Genomic DNA, 22,310 nt, shown 5'->3' on the forward strand with positions numbered 1-22,310 from the left:
CATGCCTGTGTCTGGTTATATGTGCAACCATTTTGAAGATGACATTGTGTAGAATAACAACCATTGGTAATATCTTATCACCGTGTTGTGAAATTCTGTATCATTTTTATTGTTCTCTATGCTATTTTATTTATCTATTTGTTTTTGTTATGTTGGTTTTTTAAAAAAATGAAAAATAAAATTTATATGTCTCTATAAGGATAGCTGGAATAGATGTATTGCTAATGTCTGTAGTTTATTGAGAGGAACCATCAGTGCTTAAAATTTTCTTTTTTTATAACCAATTTTGAGTGCTTGAATTTGGTAATTGATCTGAAAACAATATGCAGTATAAGAGCCATTGTTGGACCCCTACCATCTTGTAGAGTGAAGCTCTGCATCATTTCTAGTGTTTTTAAAATTATTTTTATTGTTTTTTACTTGTTACTGTCTTTGATCAATCTTACATTCTTATGTCTAATAGACTGAGCAACTTTGTTGAAGATAACAGTATGTAATTTAGCAACCACTGTAAATTTCTGTCATTTTGTCTTGAGGTCATGCTTCATTTTTGTTGTTTTGCTTTTGTCTTCATTGTTTTTTTTTTTTTTTTTTTTTTTGGTTTTTCTCTGGTACCGGGAACCGAACTCATGACCTTGCGCTTGCCAGGCAGGCGCTTTGCCGCTGAGCTAAATCCCCAGCCCCTTGTCTTCATTGTTGTTTTGTCAGTTTTATCATTTTTAAAATAAAAAAAGAAATACATAACAATATGATGTTGACTTTAGTTGCACAGAGTAACTGAGTCAGATTCTGCAATATTAAAGACCACAAATAACTTTTAAATTTGTATGTCTGTGGGTCTTGATGGAATGGATGATGTGAGATATTGATTACAGTCGATTCTTTTTATCCGCAGCACTTGTGTTCCATAAGTCATCTTGTACACTGCGTTAGCCAATACTGAATCATTGCTCCCAGGCAAAATACGGGGTTAGGTTTCAGGGAGTCTCGGTCACTGTGTTTTCATCAGTGGATCAATAGATAACATTGTTTTATGTGTTTTCCTGTTTAAAGACATCATGTTTAAAATATATATTCTTGGTTTATTAGTATTAAATTTGCATCCTCAAAAGCACTATAACTCACGGCTGAACAAGGCTTATCAGATACACATATTTTTTCCTACCAGGAACTAAAAAGGCCCATCTTAGCCTTCATACATTTGGTAGCATGGCAATGCTTGTGCAGAATGCTCATGGCTCATTTTAAACAGTGAAATCACTGACTGTCTTGGTTACTTTTCTCTTGTTGCTGGGACAAAATACCTGATGCCCAAAATTAAGGAAGGAAAGGTTTCTTTCACTTGCACTTTGTGGAGGTTTCAGTCCTTACTCAGCTGGTTCCAAGGCAGAGTGGCACATGGCAGAGGGCAACAGCTCATGGCGGCAGAACACAGCAGAAGCAACAAGCACTAAAAGGGCGGAATGGCCTTAAGCAGCCTTTTCCTCTCCCTTACATAGGCAAACTATCCACCCCAGGGCGGGTGCAGCTCTCACACCCATAATCAGTCAAACTCTGAAAGCCTGCCCCATGGCCCCATGAGGCTTTGGGGGGACACACAGACACAAACCATAACACTGACGAAAAATAAGAAAAGTATGAAACTGTGGGCCTAAACAGATCACAGAAAACATGCTTGTGTACAATGTGGTGACTGACAAAAAAGGCAGAGCTTTGCCTTATTTGAGCCCAGCTGGAACCTCACACACCAGGTAATTTTGCGGCCTGAGCATGTGGGTGGCAGGGAGCACCACTCCAATTGTGGGGTCACAAATACATTTTAGGAAGTAGGTGAATCTGCAAATGCAAAATCCCTGAATAATGGCAATCAGCAGCATGCATATGCGCAAATGGCTGGACTTGGAAAGCTAAGATTCTTCTTCACTTTAGATTTTCTAAAATACTTGAATTAGGGGATTGTTTCCAATAGAGTGAAGAAAATTTAGCTGAATTTATGTCATTTCTTATACTGAAATTTATTGTTGACACACAAAATATATATCTCTAGTAATGTGTTTTATATTTTGCCTTTGAATTTTTATGTTTGAATATGTAAATAACTAACATTTAGAGGATGTCTGTGAAGGTAATTTTAAGGGTTTATTTTTTATGGTTTTTTAAGACTCACTTTTATTTCTTTACTTTTTAAGCCCTGTCACTTAAGGAGCTTCATTCTTCCATGCTTTTTCCATCTTTGGGTATTTCTTTGGATTTTAACTTCCATTGTAAAAACTATATTAAATTTTGTACACTTTGAATGTAATCCCACCCTTTTACATTTCCTATTTAATATTAAGAAGAAGGATTATCAGTGGAGATCAAGATTAAAATGTACTAAACACAAAAGAGATAGAGGGACTTAATAATTTTTCACAGAACTAAAGGTGTCTAAATTCTTAGATCTGTTAAGTACGCATGTTGAACATATTTTGCTTAATAGTTTTTTCACTTGATCTCTAACTTTTAAATGAAGGTATTGCATACAGGCCTTCATTTGTACTCCTGGTATGGGCCCCACAGACATTAAGGGTGGGTCTGCAGCTAGGAGACAGGTGATAGTAGTTAACAAGAATAGCAAAACTTAGATCCACTCATGGGCTGGGGTGTCGCTGGACAGCAAAGCACTCACTGTGCATACCAGGGCCTTGGGTTTATTCCCTCCACAGCAAAAATGAAAACAAAATATCTATCCATTTATAACTGTTGCTATTCTACATCCTGATTATTGTGCTTTATTCTCTGGTGGGGGTTATGTAAATAGAGAGAGATAAAAATTAGTAAATTCAACTTGTATAGAAGAAGGGTTCAAGCATGAGGCTATCCAGGAGGGTGGGAGAAGATATTTGGGAAACATTCTTCTATGCATGGAAATGAATTATAAATGTAATTGCTTCATGACTGAGATTAAAAAGGAAACACCTTCAGAAGCTCTGCTCAAATTGCAGGGGTTTGTTATTTATGATGCCCTGTTTAGATTAGAAAGCTTGTCTTCATCAAATTCTAATGAATAATAATTGCTACCATAAGTGATATTACCATGCAAAACAATACAGCAGAACACCTCTTTGTCACATCTGCTGAACTTGGCCATGGATGCCATAAAATGGGAAACAATTTTATGGTGAGATGAGAGCATATAAACTTTTCAAGGGCCTGGGATGTAGCTCAGTGGCAAAGCACCTGCTTGGCAAGTGCAAGGTCGTGAGTTCAATTCCTGGTACCAAAATAAATAAAACCTTTCAAATGAGCTGTCATGATACTGATAGAAATAAAATAGTGTGCATACCAATAAGGATTTTGCAGGCAGATATACCTGAGGTCAAACCTTAAGAATCCTGTTTTTCAAACTGATCAATTTATTCAACCTTTGTGAGGCTGTTTCCCCTTCTGCAAAAGTGGAAACAAGATCAGCTATTTTTGAGTCCTTTGTAAGTTAAATGAAATTATATATATATATATATATATATATGTCACTTGTTAAAGTGCCCCAAACAGAATACTTAATAAACTGATTCTCTAGTAAAAGTGGTATTATTAATCTATTAAAATAAATATCAGATCGTGTCGCTGCTTTCCTTACAATCTCTACAGATGCTCCATGTCTGGTAGAGTAAAAGCTAAAGCTACAGTGATAGCTCATGAGGACATCTAGATTCTGCTCCTATTCCACTGCCCCTTCTCCCATTCCCTTATCTCTCTGACATCATTTCCTGTCACGTCTTCCCATTTTCCCCGTCTTGCTTGAGTCTGTAGTCGTAGAAATATCCTTACAGTTCCTCATCAAAGTCAGACATAATCCTGGGCACAAGAATCTGCATTAGCTGCTTCTATTGGGAAATACTCTTCCTGCAATCCACTTACTACCCTGATTTTCTCCAGCCATTTTTCACACACATTTATCTCAATGAAGCCTTCTTGGTGCACTTTACTTAAAATTGCAGCCTTTCTCCTCAGAAGGCCCTTATTCTAATAGTGCTTATTACATAAGAGTGCTTATTACCACTTCTACTGTACCTTTTTTATTTCATTTTCCATCTTTCCTCATTGGAAAGTAAGATCCAGGTAGGCAAGAATTTGAGTGTCTGTTTGATTGTTGGTGTATACATAGTGTGTAGGAGACACTCTGCTCCGTGCTAGGCATGCACTGAATGCTGCTTGGATGCTGCTGATGACAGTGGTCGTCATGTGGTGATAATGATGGTTATCATGAAGACAAGTACATAATCACAGCTTCTACCACACTCCTTTCATTTAGTGCTTTGATTGTATTGTGTCTGTGTTTGTGTGTGTGTGTGTGTGTGTGATGTATAGAGGGTCACAAACATTCTGTGAAGGCAAAGTTGAAAGCAAAAGAGAGGCAGATAGCTTGACCTTCACCTCTGCTCAAGCAGCAGTGCAGTTATGAGCCTTGCACAGCTATCGTTATGTCTGGATCGCAGGTGTCAGAGTGGTGAGCAGGATTAGAGACCATGAGGTTTGGAGTCCTTTCATTCAAAAGCCTCAAGTGATTCTGTTGTTTGTCTTACATTTCCTTTTAGCAAAGAATGTGGCACATTACCACTTCATTCTTAAAAATAATACTATCCCTTTTGCACCAGTGTTGCTTCTTAAGCTTCCACCCCACTTATACATTCCAGTGGGAAATTATTGTATTTTAAAGTCTCAAAATTCATAAGCTGTGCAGAAAGCCATCTCTGTCATTTTTATTTCCCATTTCAAAAAAATCTACAGTGATAGAAGTTTTGTCTTCTCTCTCAGCTTCCAAAGTAAAGAGTATGTTCTCTGCTGTCCTTCCGTGGTAGACACAGATGTGGCTAAATTCTGGCCAGTGAAATGAAAGTTCGTGAAAGTGCTGCAGGACATGTCCATGCAGACGTGGCAACATGTTGTCTTTGTCAGTGCAAAACAAGAGCAGTGCCTCAAATGTGTGTAAGCATGGCTCCTGGATCCTTAATGCTATGTGGTTGTCCTAACCACCCTGGGACACCTTCCAACACGATTCTGTTTAAGATAGACCTTGACTTTTGTTTTGATGACCCAGTGAATTTTGCAGACTTACAGCCTTCTAGCTTCTACTGCAACAAATACAGTGGGACACAATTTGAGTAACAGTTTTTATTTTCTGAATTTTCAAGACAAGTATCATCATTAACAATAATTCAATACTGCTTTTATTGAGTCATATTATATGTCAGAAACTCTGCTAGGCAACGATCATTTATAATCCTCAAAACAGTGCTGTGAATTAGTTATTATCTCTAGTTTATAGGTGAGGAAGCTGATGCCTTGAGCTATGCTAGTGGCCTGAGTTTTCTTTATTAACTCTTAAATTTATGAATTAGGAGATTATTTCCAGAATATTTCTAGGTAGTGACTCATCCAGACACTCAACAATTAGCAGGGACATTACCCCGCAAGAAAGAAAAAAAAAGTAATGATGGAGCTAAAACCTAAAGAATTTTTTATTTTTTGAAGAGGAAAGAGAACAGAATTACAGGCAGAGACAACACATATTAAGGTTCCACTGCAGAAAAAAACAGTATGAACAAGTGATTAGAAGGTTACTAAGCCCAGTGTGGTGACGCACCCCTTTAATGCTAGTATTAAGGAGTCTGGGGGCGTGAGGATTGCCCGGAGTTCAAGGCCAGCCTGGCTTGCACAGTGGGTACCAAGCCTGATCATCTTTATTTTCTTTTATTGCCTATATTTTTAGAATCAGCATCTCAAAGATACAGGCACTTTTGTGTCTTATTATAGTGTTATTTATGATAAAGGCTAGGCTACAGGCTAATAGCTACTGTAGTTAGACTACTCTGAGCAAAATTGTGGTGGGGGATGAGACTGCAGAAGTAAATACTTGTTTGTATGGGGTCCTAATGATATATTAAATATGTGTATTTTTGAGCAATTGACAAATTGTAAGAAAGTAGCGACATGATTTCATCATATTGAAATAAGCATTCTGGTAGAGGGGAGAAAACAAATTTTAGAAGAAAATGGCATGGGTAGGAGACGTGCTGTAATTAGATAATGTAGAAAATATGATGGTCTTGGCATACTATATTCACAGGGAATGTACAGAAAAGAAATAAGAGACTCAAAGTGTTCAAAAAATAAATTGAGACCATCTGATGATGACTTACGAGAAAATCCCAAAGTCTCCAACTACACACAACATAAATAATAAACAACTGAGTACGGGGTTGCACAGAGGCATAAAGACATGTAGTAAGTATATTCAGGACTGAACCATTGATTTGGACAAAAGATTGAGGAAAGAGCCTCAAAGTATTGGAACTGGAACTGAGTTTTGAAGGTTATGGAACCTTTTTAATGGGAAGAACAAACAAGATGTTTATTAAACGGTCCTCATTCAGAAACCCATAGTATTCACTGTATTGTGGTTACCTAATTTCCCTGTGGGTCACCATGTTCAGAATGCTGCAAACCTAACTTCCCTGGAATTGGCTTTACTCTAGCATCTGGCCACCAGCTTATAAATTTGTCAAGTGCCATAGCTCTGTGTCTGCAGGAAGACTGACTTAACCAATTACAGTAACGCAATCAGCTGCGACTGGGACACAAAGGTAGAGTGTAATGTAGTTCAGTGCTTTCAATGGAAGAGTTCTAGGGTACAGCACACCAACAGTTATTAAGGATTGATGAGGCAGCTAGGATTCCAGAACAAGCCTGAATGCCGGAGAGCTTCTCGGTCCTCCTTAGACACTAGCTGTGTGCTTCTTAAGAAAGGGATAGAAATTGCTGAAAGGGAAGGAACTGGGATGAGGAAAGGAGAAAAGAAAGAAAGAAGGCAGGAAGAAAATATGCATATACACAGGACAGTTGGGATAATTGTACTGCTGATTTCCACTGGTCCATTAAAAGGAACAGTTAATTTTAAATGTTTTGTCTCTGCTTTTTGATTTTTTGGACCAATTTTGCATGCTTATATCTGGTAATCTGAACAACTAATTTGAAGACAACAGCATGCAATACAACAACTATTGTTGAATTCCTATCATCTTGTTTAGTAAAATTCTGCATCATTTCTAATGGTTTTTTGTTATTTTTTTATTCTCTTTTTAAAAAAGTTCCCCACCTTCCTTGCTTTCCTGAATTGAACATTTCTCTGCTACTTACAAAAAGATGAAATATCATTCATTATACAAATGAAAATCATGGCCAGGGATATATCACAGTGGCACAAACACCTGCCTCGCAAGCGCAAGGTCCTGAGTTCGATTTCTGGTACAAAAAAAATGAAAGCAAAAACAAAAAAATCCCACACACTGTGAGCTAAACAAATGAAAATCATGAACTATAATTTTGAGAACCTCACCATATCAGAAAATGTGATATTTGAGGCTTTAAAAATCGCAGAAATACTGATATAATAATTTCAGTACATAGAGACAGTGACATAATTTTAAATTTAAAAACATACAGCTTGATTTTAACACCAGCATTATGAATCTGAGCAATAATTTGCAAATGTTAAAATGCTGAAATTTGTTTTTTTCCTAAAGATCCCTTGGATACTTAGTTTCAATAGCTTTAGCAGATGATAGAAGGAATCTATACCCTCTGATCTGTTTAGTACTTTGATGTTATGTATTTCAATGAGAATATCTAGCTTTTTCAAATGTAAATGCAATTCTCTTATTAACTATTTTAAAGAGATCAACATTTTTATAAATATTTTTCACATGTAATTATCTTTTATGATGTGCAAACTTTCCTGCAAAATTAGGACTATATGCTTATAATCTTAACAGTAGTTATTAATATATATTTGTACGTAGGAGAAAAGTCAGAAAACTATAGTAAAGTTTCTATTGATTGATAATGACCAAAAGTTATTTTCTATATTATGTTATCAATTTATTGTTACTTTTGCCAAGTTGTAATCAAATGATTTTAGACCTACTAGTGAGCTTCTGAGTCCTGCAAAATATTGAAATTTATTATGAAAACACAACAGTCAATCTCAGATTTTTACCAGGATTTCAAACAGACTCTACATAAAGTTACAATGCTACAATCTGTGCTTTTTAAAAATCTATGTATTTAGAATTGTTTGCCAATCAGTTTGTATAAGTTTGTGTAATTATTTTAGGTATGTATTTTACATATATACTAACATATATATTTAATATATATATTTCTTTAATTATAGGAAAGATGTACAGAATCCTTCTATTAAGAAGTATTTCTGCTAGCACTATTTTCTGTTTCTCATAGAAAAGAAATGATTTTTATATTGTATTCTCCTAATTTTCCTTTGTTTTCTGTATTAAAAGTACTATACACATGTCTTACAAGTTCAGATTATAATGTGAAACTTTAACCAAAAATAATGCTTTTCCATCTTCTTCTTGTAAAGTCCAAGATTTGCTTATTCCTTAGCATCCCTTTGTACATTTTAACCTGTGTTTTTGCTATTTACTTCTACATTAGTAAAATAATCCATTCATATGTTTTGCTCCTTGATTTTTACATTACACATAGTATCACCTGTATTTTTCTTTGTAGGAAGAATTCAGTATAGACATACAAGCTCGTCCTGCTCTTGCTCATATACGTATTTCTTTCCTCCATTTCCCTGAATAGTTCTGTGATAGTTTATGGCTTAATCATAAGTCACTTCACTAAGAAAATTTAATGCACAGGGTAATAAATTGCACAGTTCTTCCTGAAAATAGGTACTGAATTGGGAGGAGGGGCTGGAGAGTGGTCCATGAGCAGTTAAGCTTGGGAGATGCTATTATCATGGTTTCCCTCATTGTGATAAGTTTTAGGAATATATTTGTTAGTAAAGAAGGGACATACATAACATATGCCAGCTTTATTTCAAGCCCCAGGTATTTTCCTTAATTGAACCTCTTTTGGACTGGTGTTCCACAAAACATGCCTTGGAAACTGTCCTGTCCTATTGCATCTTGTAACCTATGATGATGAGATTATTGTTTAATTCATCCTCATGTTATTTACCCATCACATTTGAAATAGTTTCAATAAGAAAGTCATTTTTCACTTACTCAGAGCAGAGTAGTTCTAAATTCTTTCAATTCCCTGTGGCTAGAACATTCTCAAGACAGGAAAATTAGACTAATAGTCCCTTGGAAAAGAAAATCTACAACACTGATGATTAGTTGAACATATATTAATTGGTATCTACTGTGTGGTTTTCCTGGAGTTTTCTTCAGATATATACCAATATACGGAGTAGTGTAGTGTTGATCCTTTTACCATACTGCTGTGGGTGTTTTTTATTTATTTATTTATTTATTTTTGCATTTTTTTGACACAGGGTTTTACTGTGTAGTTGACGTTGGCTCTGAACTCACTCTGTAGCCCACGCTGGCTTTGAACTCACAATGATCCTCCTGCCTTAACCTATCAAATGCTGGGATTACAGGCATGCACCACCACACCAAGTGATACTGCTGTTTCATATTTGACAATTTCAGGCATTTCTAAGGATTTACAGGTCCTCTCCACCTCCAGGACTTTTTTTTAAACAGAGCCACTTTTTAAAGACTTTTCTTTGCTTTTTTTAAAGCAAGGTCTTGCTGTATATTTCAGGCTGGCCTTGAACTCACTATGTATGTAGCAGAGTAATTACTTAAGCTGGTTTTTTAATTTCACCCTTAGTAGCTTCCAAATACTTACCGATACAGTCTTTACCTTACAAAATCCTTTCAAAAAGTAGCAGATTTCCAGAGAGCTAGTAGCCTCTTGAAGAATGGTAAGGAAAAGCTCTAAAGAATACAAAGTATTCTTTTTGATACCAGGAATCGAACTCAGGGCCTTGCAAGTGTCAGGCAGGTGCTGTGTTGCTGAACTATATCCCTGGCCTCTATGTTAGCAATTTTGTAAGTTATTTTTCTTTTGTAAAAAATAGTATAAACATATTGGAAGCAATTCATTAAATAGAAGGTAAAAAGGCATATAATTTCACTACTCTGATTCAGTCAACATTAGGGTTTTGAGGTAATTTTTTCCTATGTATGTTTACCTTTATTGTTCTCTTGAGCTCCCTCCCAGGATTGAATTCTGCTATTCCACTGAAGCATCTTCTCCAAGATGTTTTAACCTCTCCATAATCGGAGAATGAGTGGAGGGTTTTCAGGTGGATTTTTAAAATCATTACCTCTCTGAAGCACATTTAAATTATCTGTTTCATTATTTGCATATACTTCTGTAACAAACATATGGTACACAGCACTTTTCTCTATATTCTGAACTGTTTATGATAGTTTCTTTTAAGTAGAGTTACTGGACAAAGGACACGAACAATTTTATAGGTGTTACGCATGTTATCAAATTGCTTTCCAAAGGATTCTACCAAGTTATAGTAATACTACGTTTGAAATTTATTCATTTTAAGTTAAAATTACTACTTAGCCAGCTCTGAAGGGTGCTACTTTATGCATTTTTTTATTTCTAGTTTGTGGTGACAATTAAGGGATAATTAAGATATTAGTAAGTAGACCACATAATCTGCCTTTATTTCTCCCCAAATCTGGAAGTACACTTAACAGTAAAGCATGTAATTGCTGCCTCCCACATGCCTTTCTATGCATTGAGAATTACATGTTATGTGGTATACCAGAAGTGCTTTTGGGATCCCTGCTCAGCCTGCATTGATTTTCACTGAGCTGCTATGGATGGGTTCTATAAGGCAAGTATTATTATACTGACTACCTCCTCTCCAGTTTGAGGAAACAGATTGCTACCTTCTGACCCCATGAGATTCTCTTTTAAGCCTCCCAGGAGATTCAGAAGCTTTGAGTCAGTCTACATCTACCTTGAGGTTCAACGTTCGTGAAGACTCATGACCGGGACTGGTTATTTGGACGTCCTAATTGGCTGGTGAGCAGCAGAGAGAGTCTCTTTGGAAAGAAACAGAAGCAGAAGTGGTGAAGAAAGACATACAAGAGCTTTCTTTGGTTCCTCGGGGCTTTCTGATTTTCATCTTCAGTCCGCGGTGTGACCAGCCTATTATTCCTATCTTGTGTTTTATGACAGAACCAGCTATTAGCTTAATAAATTTCTTTTTGCTCAAAAAGAAGCTTGAGAAGTTCTCTATTACTTGTGTCTGAATGATTCTTGGCTCAACTAGGCAGGTAATAAACTGTGAAACAGAGAAGATACCTCTGCTAAGCCCAGTCGCCTCCCACTGGGTCACACTGCCCCCACCACAGCTGCTGCCAGGAACCAACAAGTGAGGCGTGTTCCCTTGCCTCCTGGGGCCGCAAGTTTTGAGATATACTAATGATCCACAGTTCCCTGTGGATCAGGCTGAGGCTGGAACTTACTGTGAAATTTTGCCCTGGCTTGGCTCATTTTTCTCTTTTCTGCATTGTTGCTTTCATTCTGCTACCACTTTCTTCAAATATCATTGAACTTAAAAATGACCAGCACTCTAATCCTTGACTATAATCTCTGTCTGTGACAATTCAACCTAAGACAATGGCGGGTCATGCAAACGCGAGGACAGAGGAGACACCTACATTTAATACAGCAACTGAACTACCATTCTGGATCATCTGAGAAGCAGATTACATATCTTCTGTTAAATACAGGCCAGGGTTCTTAATACTAAGTGGATTCTTTGTCAAGTGTTTGCATTGAAATATGTATTTCTTTTAAGACTCAGAATAATATTTGTTAAGTGGCACAGCCACTTGGTTTGACTCCTTATATCATCATTGCGATGGTATCTATACTCTTGGGGGGAATAATACACCTAACTAGGCAGCAAGAAGAAATCAAGTTATTTCATTAAATTTTCATAAAAATATTATATATTGGTCTGTACTTTTTTAAAGCAAGGTCTTGCTGCATATTTCAGGCTGGCCTTGAACTTACTATGTATGTAGCACAGGCTGCCCTTGAACTTGTGACAGTCCTCCTGCCTCAGCCTCCTGAGTGCTGAGATTACAGATGTGTACCACCATGACCAGCTGCTCTTTATTTTTTTAATGTGTATTCTTTTACGTCATCATGATCCCACCTTGTAAACTTATTTTCAAAACTCTTAGATTCAATCAGTAAAAGCCAGCAGAAACTGCATGTTTTGAATCCAGACTTTTGAAGTCTAAGTCATGACACAAATTAATGAAAGTTGCTATTTTCTATTGTATTACATTGGAAATGATTCGTTCACAAAGGAAGGACATGTTGAAGGTGATAAGGATGATACACACCAAAGAGAACATATTTCTTGCCTTCAAAAAGCTTACAGTATAACGAAGACAGCAATTTTATTCACCTTAGTTGTAGTTACTTATACATTTACTGATACTTGGAAGAATTTCATATCTTTGTATGGGTACATTTTCTTTTCTTCAAGAAATCATAATATGCAATAGTAAGACTTAGAAAATATATTTCTGATCAACCACTACTCATTCATTAGCATTTATTTTCTATGGTTTTTACTTTCCTCTTTGATATCTAAGCACAATGGTGTTCAAGAGTCTATTCTGTCTAATCTTATCAGTAAATTCTTCAGCACTTTCCCCATCCCTCCAGTAACAACCTAAGCAAAGTATTTACCAAACCTGAGGCATAAACTCAATACAGAGAGCTTCTAGCATATCTGAATTCCAAGAAGCTTTCAAACTTTCTAGCTGAACCCTTACTTTTCAAGTTTTAAGACCTGTGAATAAATATAAAGTTTCTTGAAAGTACAGCTCTGGAAGGAAGTAACAGCCTTCACCTACATTAAGAGACGAGATACTTTAAGTCAAGAGCCGATTTCCTCTTCAAATCTTTCCCTGCTTTATTCCTTTGACCACAGATGCAGTCTCCCTCTCCGTGCACCTCCCTCCACTTAATCTCTATTCCACCTCTGGGCCATCACTTTGAAATATACAGTACCTGAAAAAAAAAAAAAAGAGGGCCTCAAAAAAGATATGATTCCTCAACATATTTTATGGGTGAATCCACAGGAGAAAGAAATAAAATTTTTTAAAAGCCCAAGATTTAATGAAAATGGGAACAAATCATAGTGGAATGCAGTTCGAGGTATGCGCTACTGTCACCCTAAAGAACACTGTAGCTGAGTGTGCTTTATATCCCTCGTGTCTTGAGCGCACTGTGATTTAATGGAGCCATTAAAGATTATGCAAAATGTGCAAAATTAATGTGCAATGATTTTCCTTTTGATGAGTCTTCTTTTTATTTTACTGTCTTCACACTCTTTGCCTTAATTTACCTACCCTGTCAGCTTAAGTATGGGAATAGCAAAGTCAAATTCTTTGACTTTCTAGTGCTCAAGTTTAATATGGTGACAAAAATTCCATGGCAGAATGAGAAGAGGCCATGAGTTGGGGTACAGGAAGAAGGAGATGCAAGTCCTAACTTTGCTACATGCTGTTTTCCCGTACATGAAGCATTAACTGGCTCTTTTGATTTTATAGTTCAATAGATCTAATACCTACTTGTTTGTTCCCAGTTCGTGCTAATGGCAAGTCAGTTATTAACTCCTCACTGGACCAAGGCATGGATGAATATAGCACCCACATGATCCAACATCTTCCAAATAGATAAGGCTTTTGGGGGACACTCCAGATCTAAACGGTAACAGAAGTGTATGAAAATTCGGTGTTACTTTTGCATGTTTTCTGTACACCTGACACTATTCTGAATGGAAAGTTCATTTTAAAAATGTAAGTATTCCACACAAACCTGAAATCCCCAGGCCCTACCCTTGGGGCAACTACTGGAAACATTTCCACAAATAAACCCCCTCACAGACTGACAACACTCATGAGAGTTCCCAAACGATCCCTGGGAAATCCCCCTCCCTTCCAGCCCAACAGCCACAATCTTCCTTCTTGGGGACAATATCGGGAAAGGACAGATGATGATCACTTCTCCAAAGCAAGATATGCAAGACAAGCTTTCTGGACCTCTAAACCATCCACCCAACTTCAAGTGAGGAGATTAAATCATATTTCAAATCAATAAGGATTTTTGTTAGTCTGCTTTTGATTTTTATTTTGTTTTATTGTTTTAGGAAATCTGCTTCTTCACTCTTTTTTGACATTTATGTGTCAATATCATGTTTGGAACAAACACCTTCTTTAAATACAAAATGAAACAAGCTCAAGGTATGATGGAATTCAGCATAAGTATGAGTGTGATTGAACTGTCTAAAGGCTACCTACTCTAATCTCCAGTAAATTCAAGATATTGCCAGGAGAGGCAGCCATGAACATCTTCTATCCCCTGCTGACTGAAATCAGGTGAAGTCAAGTGTTCAGGTGATCAGTATCTGGTCATAAGCTATAGATACGCACAATTCTGTCACTTACCAAGGGGTGAGCAACAATTTTCAGGTGCAGGGATGATGAAATTATTGAGTCATTCCTGCCTTCCTTCCTACCTGAAAGTAGTTTGCAATGTTTATCTACATTTTGCTTTCTGCATTTGAGATAGAGTTCATGAGACCCTTTGAAAATTTCCAGTCTTTTAGTGTTAGGAATTTTCTATCTAGTTGAGATTTAAAGCACTGAAGTATAATTTATCCTACATAGAGGACAGCTTAACAAAAAAATACATAGGCACATGTATATGTATAACACTACTCTCTTTCTCTCTTTCTCTCTTTCTCTCTCTCTCTCTCTCAAAGGATTATAAAATTGTTCTTAAGCTTGGTTCTTCCTTTCACTACACACAATGTTCAACCGACTAGTTGAGATTTAAAGCACTGACCCCCCTCTAATGGGTTTATTATTTGCCATTGTAAGAATACACCATCATTTATAGAGCATCAACTCTTTTCATTGATGTAATTTAGGTGCCCAAAACAGTGCCTGACACATAGAATGTACAAGAAATTATTACTGAATAAAGAATTTTTTCCACCAGTGCCCTGGATCTTTACTTTGTTCCCTGAATGTCGCTATTTAAATAATGCTTCAGTGAACAATGCTTGTGTATCTTTAAGGATGCGTGTGAAATTTTCCATAAAATCAATTCTTAGCAGTGGAATGAGTGGATGTAAAGAGTCACACAGTTTCAATTTTGGTAAATAGTTTCATAACATCATTTTCCCTGAAAAATTGTGATGAGTTTTAAGTGGTTTTTTTTTTTTTTTTAAGATTTGGCTTAAAAAAGTATCACTGAAAAATTGAGTTTTGTGGGCTGGGGATTTAGCTCAGTGGCACAGCACCTGCCTGGCAAGTGCAAGGTCATGAATTCAATTCTCGGTACCGGAAAAAAATTTTTTAAAAAGTGAAAAATTGAGTTTTTTGTTCTTTATGCTAATGGAGAAAAAGAGTGCTATGGGCAATCCAAACCATGGATAATTCTAAATAATTTGCTTGTACTTCAGATTTTTTTGTTCAAATGTATGGGTACCTCTGTTGTTTTAAGAATCTGCAGCAGTTCAATCAAATACAAATACTACCCAGTCTTTATGGCAGGAAATCTGTTCAATGGCCCAATTTTCTACTCAAAAGTTTGCCCCGCAAGACACATGATTCTCTGGATAGACAGCTTTGACTTCTAAATTAATGTAAAGCACCACATTCATCAGTGGTAGGATGCTTTATTTACATATATTTTCCAGAACAGATGCTCTTTTAAAGCCCAGTAGCTAAGAAAATGAAATTTAGGGGTTAGATTTGAGATTGAATTTCATCTTTGTCACCTAGCTAGCTATCTGATTTTGAAAGTTAGTTTGTGTCTATGAGCATAAACTTCAACTTTAAAGTATAGATAGGAATACTCACCTCATAGTTTTGATATAGAGTGAATCACACAGAAATGTCTCTTGGAATCCACAGAAAATTGTTCCTAGGACCTTGTGCAGATATCAAAATACCTAGATGTTCAAGTTCCCTTAATAAATGACTTGAGCCCATTGAGTATTTCCAAATATAATGGTAGGACATACACAGGTAAAACATTCTTATTCTAAAAGGGGGAAATAGATAAGGAGAAAGAAATAAAATGTAAATTAAAGCCCAATCCCAGCAGGGTAGACATGAAATCCTAAAGCTCTAAGTCTGGCATCCTCTGCAGACAGCAGCAAGTGCAGGTCCCCAAACGCTCCAGCAACCCTGTCCCCATGACTTTGTTGATTACTCACATATGGTTACTCTCTTGGGCTGGTTTTGTAGGTTGCCTATAGCTTTGTCTTTCATGCACTGCCAGTTGTTGGTATCATTTTCTTTCTGAGGTCCCTGCTGCAGCTCCCTTCCTGGGGCTGCCCCAGACGTTGTTCCCTAGAGGTTCCTCTGCAGAGATTCTGATCCTATGACATAACTTTGCTTGTCATTCCAGGCTCTCCTCTGAAATCTTAGTGGAAGACACCATGACCCCAGAACTCTTACATTCTGCACACCTCTGAAACTGCCATGACACCAAATCTCTGGGCCTGCTTGAACCATGGCTACAGCCACCTTAGAACACTTCATTGGAAAGCAGAAGTGAACTCTGGGATGGCCCTGGGTAGAAAGTCAATGGGGGCACACTATGGTCCTTCCTTGGAGCAGTTCTGTACCAGAAAGCCTTGGGCATGAGATTGGTAGGAAGGGCAGTCTAAAATATACTGAAGGCCTTTTCCTCTTTGGCATATGGCTAAGTACAAGGCTGTCTTTTAACTGAGCTAATGTTTTTAATGAGCTATAATTCTACTACCCCATTACAAGCTTTATTGCTTTCTGGTTAGAGTACAAATTTTCATTCTTTTCTGTGTTTTCTTTTACTTCTAAGTCTCACTGTTAATTAAACTAAAAGTGACCAACAGTGCCCATTCTATAACTTGAATGATTTATTGTCCTGATATTTCCTTTACCAAACAAACTAGTGCATTGTTTCTAATTTTGCTCTTCCTTAAAATCTTATGGGATGGATATAATGTAGCCAAATTCTCTGCAATGACATCACAAGGATGATTTCTATTGCAATTTTCTATCAGATCCTCATTTCCTTCTGGGACTGTTTATTCACCTATTCCTCCAGTGAAATACACAGCAGTAGCAGTAGCAGTAGCTGAGCACATGTGTGATAAATGATGGAAAAGCTGAATGAACATAGAAGTCATTAGTTTCTTGCACCAGGACTTGAGTTCTGGTGTGAATCCAAAACCCGTTTCCTCTCTCTTCTTGTCTCCCATACTTGTTCGGTGGTCTTTTCTTGATGGTGTTTAAGATAAAATAGTAAATGGAGAATAGGAGCTGTAGAAAGCAGCTTCTCCTAAGTTCTCAGATTGTATTTCCAACATGTAAGATTTGGAAGATTTCCAAGGTACATCTTTATTTGAAAGGGTTAAAGGGTAGGAAAAACTGAATGAATGCACAGTTTATATTTAGTTCTAGTTAGTTGTTACCTATAGCTTACGAGGTAATTGTTGCTGTTTTCACTTTGCCTGCTAGGATGCTGTTATGACTTAGATCGAAAATATCACCCAAATGTCTCCTGTATTCAGAGGTGGGGATAGGGATTAGGTCACGAGGGCACTAACTTCTTCAGTGAGTTAAACCACTAATGAGTTCACAGCTGGATGTGTTGCTAAGTGGTAATGCCTCGATAGAGATAATAGGGCTTTGGAAGGTTGTGTTCTTCTGTCCAGTCCCTTTCTTTCCCTCTGGCTCTTTCCTTGCTTGTGCTTTGGAACCAGCTGACAATGGACCGAAGTCTCTGAAATAAACTTTTCCTTCTTTAAGCTGTGTTTGTTAGGTATTTTGTCCCCCTACCAACAAAAACCCTGACTCATATGAATGCCGTGGATAATGAATCTATAAGTTTGCTAAAGGTAACAACGGAAATGGTAGTGTAAGGTTCAGACAGAGATGCATTATTTCAGATACTTCATTCTTTTCCCTAGCTGTAATCTGTTGCCTTTCAGGATTCATTCCACAGTTAATAAATTTTCTTTTCGATTTATTTTGACTCTGAATCTTAGTTTCACACTTTAATGAGTCAGGATTCTTGTTATTAATTGCAGTTTAGAAAAGACAGCAATATGAACAAGAATACATCAACTTTGTTATTAAAATATAGGGTAGTTACTGACTGATTTATGTCTCCATCGTTGCATAAAGGTATCTGAATGGAATTCAGCTATTAAAATTTAGTTTCTCGAGGGAAGTTAAGCTTGTGGGGGTGAGCATCAGGAAAGGTTGGGAGAAAGTGTCTGATGGACCCATGGAAAAGAAAGTGGAAGAAAGTATTAGCAATGCCACTGAACTGCGACCTCAGGAAACATTTTAAAAATAGGTAAAACTCTCAACATTGCTGTGGGAAGTAGGAAGGAAGGACGGGATACAATGAAGCCAACACTTTTTTCATTTTCTTTAAAATGGAAATAAGGCCAAAGGAAAAAAAAAAAAAAACCTTCGTAAAAATACTACACTTAAGTGGTCAATTTTCTTACACTAATTTTCTTTCCCTTTTCAAAATATGGCCTATACTATAAAGAATGTGACTACAAATGTGAAAAATTAAACAATCATGTTCCTTTTATTCAGCAAGTATTCATTTCATGCACATATATCTAACATTTAATTGCATGTATATATTTTTGCTAATTATTTTAAATTGCTCAAATAAAGGAATATAATTTCTCTCAACATAGTGTTGAAATAATAGTACTAGAATGTTAAGGGGGATCATGATGTTTTCAGAAAAATCCACTGACCAGCTCTCAGCTAGTAAATGATTACATGGGGTTGTCGCAAGACCTTCCTCAGCTCAGTCAGCTCATAAAAGGCATGAAAAGAATAATTAACCATAGCACAATATTTTGATACAACTTTACACTGCATAAAGTTTACATTACACTCTCACCAGTAGGATCTGGCCTTATTTTATCAAATGCAAACTCTGTTTGAATAATGCAATACACGGGGAGAGTGGCCCTAACCTGATAATCCACCTAAAATAGTGAGAGCTGGGTGTATAATTTGATAAGTCATGTGAAAAAGCATTAACAATGATTCCCCATTGCTGTTGTTTCTTTATGCCAATATTTGGCCTTGGGAGGCTCCAGTGCAGGAAGTAAATGTGCTGGTTTTGAGCCATTGTGAGTAAAAGCCAGGTCAGCCTCAAGGAGCACAGACCAGAGCACCCATCATTTTAACAATGACACCTTGAGACCTGGACCACAGAAAACTTCCCGACTGCACAGAAATGCTTTAAAAGTTGATTGCTTTCTGACTGGTTTTCTGATGGATTATTGCTCTACACTTCTTTATCACATACCTGACTCAGGATTCAAGCTTTCTTTTCTTTTCATCTTTTCAAGGTTTCTGGCCAAATTTTCAATGTCCTCACTTTTTCAAAACTCTTCTCCCTGTAGCATCTGCTCTAACCATTTTCTGTGATATATTTCTCCATTGGCCATGACCCATTTGACTTCTTGCCTTCTCAGGAGCCTGTTAGGTACCAACTTTAGACAGTTAGACGGGACACTTGCTTTGCAACTTTGCTTTTGCAAACTGTCTTCTTGAAGACCTCTGTAGCTCTGATATGTGAGATTATTCTTTGTGGACTAATCTTGCATATCCCAATGCTTGGAATGCTTCTAAATTCTTCTAAAAGCCATTAAACAAAATACAGAAGTTTTCTAACCATTACTAATACAGTGCAATGTAAACTACTTCCATATGCATTAGTTAATGTTAGTTCTATAACAACCCTAGCTAGGATAAGTAAGTAGACTCCCTGATAAGATAAACAAGTAGATTTGCCTACAGGGGTTGCTATGGCCAAGCTGTGGTAACTGTAGCCACTACCTACATGAGCCATTTCCTTCACACGTAGACAAAGTACTTTTTACCTATAACCTACACCTAAAGAAAAATGCTAATATTGCTTTGAATATCTGTCTGTTTCACCTAAAATATAGTGTTTTAAAATTTAGTCTTACATTGGTCTGTTCTTCCACTCATTCAAGGAACACTATTTGTTCGTCATGGCAAGCCACCATGATAGATGAAGGAATACAACAGAAAACAAAATAGCCAGTGGTTTACTCATGTGTGTTGATGGAAACCACAGAGACAAAGATTGCAAAGGAGTGGGGATTAGGATGATGTAAAAAGATAAAATATGGGATTTCATACTTGAGTGAATGGTCAGAGAATGTCATTTTGAGAAAAAAGACTGAAGCATTCACTGGACAAAGGAGGGTGTGGACATCAGAGGGGCAGTTTTAAGGCATGAGAACTGTTGGGATGCGAGCCTTTTGACATGAACACAAGCTTGCATTCACTTCTTCTGGGAGCATCCAAGATCATACATCTCTTCCTTGGGGAGAGGCATTTTGTAATGGTGCAGACGTGTTGCTTTCCTAGGCTTTGGTTGAAGGTTAAGGGTCAGATAGTCTGTCCCACCACATTACTTGCTCAGAAACTGGAGTCAGTATGTAAGGAAAGAAATGTGCACTAAGAAGAAGACCAATCACAGTCAAGACACAGGGCTTGGGGATGCTGGGTTTGGCATCTTCCAGGTATGACTCCAAGAAACTCCAAGATGAGCAACATGACATAGTAATCAGTCATGTGTGTTATACACTCAAAGGCCGTCGGACTCATTTCTACATACTGGGAATAGTGGTATCATGAAAGCAGGATGAGGCTTATTTAAAGTCTGAAAATTTACCAAAAAGGCAGCTTCCAGCTTGGGACATTTTCTATCAGGAGTAGCATGGACAAAGTCAAGAAGAGGTTGGAGAGAGGAGAGCAGAGGGAGAATGTAATGAACATCATCCAAGGAATCCATGAAGCATCAAGCAGATGGAGGCAGAAAGGGGAGTTTATCTTCCTTGGAAGTTTTGGAGTTACTGTAAGTAGACTGTAGTTTTCTCTTGGGCAGTTCTGACCTGCACAGAAAGACAATTGGGCATTTTCATGACTGAATTAAGAATACTTCTCACCAGGTCATTTTGGGCCTCTGACAGGTTTTAGGCTTCTAGAATTACAGATTCCTGCTCTAGAATCAGTTTTGTGATGTGCCTTCATCATGTTTAGCAGCTTTGTGTTTTCCCCTTAAATGAAGTGAAATGATCCTCCCATTACTGCAGAGAAGGATTTTGTTTGCTTTTCGCTTCCAGATTTCCCTTACCTCTTAGCTGAAATATTGAATTGCTGCTGCCATGAAAGGTTTAATTTTTCAAGCCTGACAATTCAGCAGATAATGTTATTTCTTTGTAACAAGTGAAAAGTAGTTTATTATAAGCTCAGACCTCCAGCACCAGCCAGTCATTCTCACATGAAATGACTATCATGGGCAGGGAAGAAACAGACACCTCCCTGACACTACTTCTGTTGGCCCAACAAGGAGATTCATCCTTTCCTGCTCATTGCTGCAGGGCCATAGTACAGAGTCACGTGGGCCCAGATACTGTGACCTTCTCCTTGATGCCGTCAGTCACGTGTCCCAGAGTTAGGTAGCGATTCCATCCCACAGTCCTGGTGAGCAGACTCTGCTAATGGATTCTGGCACTGCGCTGCAGCCACTGGAGTCACTGAATGTGACAAAACATCTGAGCTGTGTGAGTGAAAGAGACAAATCCACCCACGTGAAGAACCCATGTTTTCTCCCCTCATTGCAAAGAGTTTGCTAATTTCCTAAGCACAAAGCAAGTTTAATTAAAGCTAGTGAAGCAGGGGAATGCCACAGCTGAATGCATTTTTATGTGGCTCACACAGTGGAAGCCAGGCAAAATATGAAATGTGATAATATTAGCTTTGTTTGGTAAACAGTTGCACTTCCTCTAGGTACTTCCCTCTATCCCCGGGGCACCTAAAGTATTTACTGAATAGTGCTCCAGCTCACTCTCCTCTTTGTAGTCTCCGAGTCTTTCTGATGTATTAACAACCATGCTATGCTTCCAGGAAGCATAAAGCAGAGGCAAAACTCAGCAGGGAAAGTGCTTCTGTGCTTGCCCGTGGCACAACTGTAGGCACTGTCTGTTCCAGTAGCCCTGTCTCCCTGGTTTACGTAGGGAGGCGACTCAGAGACTAGATGTGGGATTTCCACATGTGTTCTGCTTGGCTGACTGCGCTTTCCTGTTTGCAAAGTTATATTTACAAAGTGGTTCTTAATCCATTTGAAAAGTCTTTCGTAGGTTAGGAAATAACAAAATGAATGTATATGCCTGCCATTAGAATCCCATCAAATCTGATCTGAAAGAAAAACATGTGAAGATTCCATTTGTCATTCTACTTTATGCTATGTATTTCTATCATTACACTCATTTGTTATTTATTAATGCCATTTTATTTCTATGTGAAGTTGAATTTTAT

Source organism: Chinchilla lanigera, unplaced genomic scaffold (assembly GCF_000276665.1).
Source record: "Chinchilla lanigera isolate Chin_1 unplaced genomic scaffold, ChiLan1.0 scaffold00050, whole genome shotgun sequence".
Classification (NCBI taxonomy): domain Eukaryota; kingdom Metazoa; phylum Chordata; class Mammalia; order Rodentia; family Chinchillidae; genus Chinchilla; species Chinchilla lanigera.